Consider the following 5,000-nt stretch of genomic DNA (forward strand, 5'->3'; position numbering starts at 1 on the left):
TGTGTGTGTGTGTGTGTGTGTGTGTGTGTGTGTGTGTGTGTGTGTGTCTCTGTGTGTGTGTGTGTGTCTATGTGTGTGTGTGTGTCTGTCTGTGTGTGTGTGTGTGTGTGCCGGTCTGTCTGTCTGTGTGTGTGTGTGTGTGTGTGCCGGTCTGTCTGTCTGTGTGTGTGTGTGTGTGTGTGTGTGTGTGTGTCTGTCTGTCTGTCTGTCTGTCTGTCTGTCTGACACACTCAACACCCACTGTGAACAAAATCTTTTTCATAAAGCGCCCAAAAAACTTTGAAAAAACACAGAAAAAATGTTGAAAAAAAAAAAAAAAAAACTTTACAAAAAAAAGACAAAAAACTTTACAAAAAAAAGACAAAAAACTTTTAAAAAGTGCGCCAATTTCTTTTTTTTAAATGCACCAAAAAAACGCAACAACGATTTGACTATATTCCCTTAAGAAACGTGTATCGTACTTCATCAGGCTGTAGTAGCTCCGAGCCGAATCCTGACTCCTGGTCTCCTGTTTGCGCTATGGTAAGGTGTTATCTTTCAATCTCTATCTTTGTTTCCATATGGACTGTACAGTACAGACCAAAAGGTTGGACACACCTTCTCATTCAATGTGTTTCCTTTTTATTTTCATGACTATTTACATTGTAGATTCTCACTGAAGGCATCAAAACTATGAATGAACACATATGGAATTATGTACTTAACAAAAAAGTGTGAAATAACTGAAAACATGTCTTATATTTTAGATTCTTCAAAGTAGCCACCCTTGCTTTTTTTTTTTGATAACTCTGCAAACCCTTGGTGTTCTCTCAATGAGCTTCATGAGGTAGTCACCTGAAATGGTTTTACCTTCACAGGTGTGCCTTGTCAGGGTTCATTAGTGGAATTATTTCCCTTATTAATAAAAAAGCAAAGGGTGGCTGGCTTTGGAGAATCTAAAATATAAGACATGTTTTCAGTTATTTCACACTTTTTGTTATACATACCCCCCCTTGGTTACTACCCACCTCTGGTTGGGAGTGATGTCATACTGGGTAGGATTTAGAATTTTCACTTTTTGTTTGTCCCATTAAAAAATGACTCAAACTGAATAATTTGGAATATCATTACTTTATAGTTAACAACTAATCCATTAAATGATTCATCTTTGCAGCTCTTTGTTAGAAATGACTTTTAAAATTTGTCCCTCTGGGGTGGGGGATTATTTGGGGATTTCTTTGTGTTTGACACAGAAAACAGGCCTTAAACTCAGATTAATAACTCCCATCTCAGCTGGTTTTATGAACCTATTACAGTCATGGACACTTATCTGATTTTAAATGTTTGCTGCAATTTGTTAAACATTAAAGTTAATTAAATTAAAGTCGATCCATCAAGCAGATTGAAAGGAGGAGTGATGGGGGGGGGGCTGTGTGTGTGTGTGTGTGTGTGTGTGGGGGGGAGAGGGGGGCTGTAGATTGATTTAACCTCTGTCACTTTGATGGCTTTTGTGTTTTGTACTGGTCCAAAAAACAGAGACAGCTGTTCCCGAACACACACACACACACAGACACACACACACACAGACACACACACACACACACTTTAGTTAACATTACACACACACTTTAGTTAACATTACACACACACTTTAGTTAACATTACACACACACTTTAGTTAACATTAATACACACACACACACACACACACTTTAGTTAACATTACACACACACACACACACACACACACACACACACACACACAGACTTTAGTTAAGGTTACACACACACACACACACACACACAGACACACACACACTTTAGTTAACATTACACACACACCTTAGTTAACATTACAGACACACACACACACCTTAGTTAATGTTACACACACACACACACACACACACACACACACACACACACACACACACCTTAGTTAATGTCACACACACACACACACACACACACACACACACATACACACACAGACACACACACCTTAGTTAATGTCACACACACACACACACACACACACACACACACACACACACACACACACCTTAGTTAATGTCACACACACACACACACACACAGACACACACACATACACACACACACAACTTAGTTATTGTCACACACACACACACACACACACACACACACACACACACCTTAGTTAATGTCACACACACACACACACACACACACACACACACACACACACACACACACACACACACACACACACATCTCCCATCTCCCGCTGGTTGTATCTACATGTCTGTCTGTGAATGAAGACTTTGTAATCAGACACATTACGATCCATCTCCCCATTGGCCTCATCGTTCGTAGCTCCTTCCAGCCAATCCCCCCCATCTCCCCCCCTCCATCTGTCTCTGGGACCCCCCAGACCCCCCCAGGTCCCCCAGCCGAGAGAAAGGGTGAATGTTAACCAGTCGCGGGATGAGCGAGCGTTGTCGTGATGCATTCAGGCGCAGCAGCGTTTGACGGAGAACTTTTTAATAGCCCCCTGGAGTTGCTCCATGAATGCTGTTGGCTGGGGCTTCTGTTTGTCTCCGTTTCCTTTTCTTTTGAGAGGGAGACCATTGTGCCAACCCGAGGCAATCATTTCCACCGCTTTGGGTGATTTCGGGGGTGAAGGGGGCTGTTGATTTATCATCTAGTCTCTATTAAAAAATCTAAGTTGCATTATGGCTCCGCATCGGCCAATCAAACTGCGTTCATCCGGCCATTATTCACTGTCGCGTTGTTCTGAAGACAAAAGCTGAATGTTTTTAAAATGTTTCAGATAACAGACGCGAGTGTGTCCCACGGAGCAAACGCAATAATAGTAATATCACAGGACATTCACACGGGATTTCAGAGTAAAACAGGACATTCACACGGGATTTCAGAATAAAACAGGACATTCACACGGGATATCAGAATAAAACAGGACATTCACACGGGATTTCAGAATAAAACAGGACATTCACACTGGATTTCAGAATAAAACAGGACATTCACACTGGATTTCAAAATAAAACAGGACATTCACACGGGATTTCAGAATAAAACAGGACATTCACACGGGATTTTAGAATAAAACAGGACATTCACACGGGATTTCAGAATAAAACAGGACATTCACACTGGATTTCAGAATAAAACAGGACATTCACACTGGATTTCAAAATAAAACAGGACATTCACACGGGATTTCAGAATAAAACAGGACATTCACACGGGATTTCAGAATAAAACAGGACATTCACACGGGATTTTAGAATAAAACAAGACATTCACACGGGATTTCAGAATAAAACAGGACATTCACACTGGATTTCAGAATAAAACAGGACATTCACACTGGATTTCAGAATAAAACATGACATTCACACGAGACTTTGGAATATCACGGGACATTCACACATTATATGTTCAGTAGTTTATATGTTCAGTTGTTTATATGTTCAGTAGTTTATATGTTCAGTTTTTTATATGTTCAGTAGTTTATATGTTCAGTAGTTCATATGTTCAGTAGTTCATATGTTCAGTAGTTCTTATGTTCAGTAGTTTATATGTTCACTAGTTCATATGTTCAGTAGTTCATATGTTCAGTAGTTCTTATGTTCAGTAGTTCATATGTTCAGTAGTTCATATGTTCAGTAGTTCATATGTTCAGTAGTTTATATGTTCAGTAGTTTATATGTTCAGTAGTTCATATGTTCAGTAGTTCATATGTTCAGTAGTTCTTATGTTCAGTAGTTTATATGTTCAGTAGTTCATATGTTCAGTAGTTCATATGTTCAGTAATTCTTATGTTCAGTAGTTCATATGTTCAGTAGTTCATATGTTCAGTAGTTCATATGTTCAGTAGTTTATATGTTCAGTAGTTCATATGTTCAGTAGTTCATATGTTCAGTAGTTCATATGTTCAGTAGTTCTTATGTTCAGTAGTTTATATGTTCAGTAGTTCATATGTTCAGTAGTTCATATGTTCAGTAGTTCTTATGTTCAGTAGTTTATATGTTCAGTAGTTCATATGTTCAGTAGTTCATATGTTCAGTTGTTCTTATGTTCAGTAGTTCATATGTTCAGTAGTTCATATGTTCAGTAGTTCATATGTTCAGTAGTTTCTATGTTCAGTAGTTCATATGTTCAGTAGTTCTTATGTTCAGTAGTTTATATGTTCAGTAGTTTATATGTTCAGTAGTTCATATGTTCAGTAGTTCATATGTTCAGTAGTTCATATGTTCAGTAGTTCATATGTTCAGTAGTTTATATGTTCAGTAGTTCATATGTTCAGTAGTTCTTATGTTCAGTAGTTTATATGTTCAGTAGTTCATATGGTCAGTAGTTTATATGTTCAGTAGTTCATATGTTCAGTAATTCATGTGTTTATATGTTCAGTAGTTTATTTGGTCAGTAGTTTATGTGTTTATATGTTCAGTAGTTTATATGGTCAGTAGTTTATATGTTCAGTAGTTCATATGTTTATATGTTCAGTAGTTCATATGGTCAGTAGTTTATATGTTCAGTAGTTCATATGTTCAGTAATTCATGTGTTTATATGTTTAGTAGTTTATTTGGTCAGTATATTCATATATAATATTCATCTACATTAATAAAACAAGTAGTTTTTGTCGCTTTTCTTCAACAATTGTTTATTTTTTTGTTAAATGTTTTTTGTGGCTTTTTTTCACTTTTGTAGCTTTTTTCAAAGATTTTTTTTCAACTTTTTTTTTTTTTTTCAACTTTTTTTTTTCAACTTTTTTTTTCAACTTTTTTTTTCAATGTTTTGGACGCTTTTTTAGAAAGTTTTCCCAACATTATTTTGTGGCTTTCTACAACGGTGGCTGCCAGAAGTTGTTGGAGCAGAAATGATGCAACTCCAAATATAAAAAAACTAAACTGTGAATCACGTGCTACGGAAAATTTCCTTTTAAGACATCCAGACTTACGACTGTTCCTGAGAGTTTACTGCTGTTAGTACTCAGATGTTTCTGAGAGATTAC

The 5,000-nt window shown here is 37.1% G+C and overlaps 1 protein-coding gene across 1 annotated transcript in view; it reads left to right on the forward strand.

The window, feature by feature from the left end:
* LOC114570782 (uncharacterized) overlaps positions 1-5,000 on the forward strand; it is a 645,073-nt gene that overhangs the window by 197,705 nt on the left and 442,368 nt on the right. The gene's annotated exons all lie outside the window — the stretch shown is intronic.

The sequence above is a fragment of the Perca flavescens genome, chromosome 16 (assembly GCF_004354835.1).
Source record: "Perca flavescens isolate YP-PL-M2 chromosome 16, PFLA_1.0, whole genome shotgun sequence".
NCBI lineage: Eukaryota > Metazoa > Chordata > Actinopteri > Perciformes > Percidae > Perca > Perca flavescens.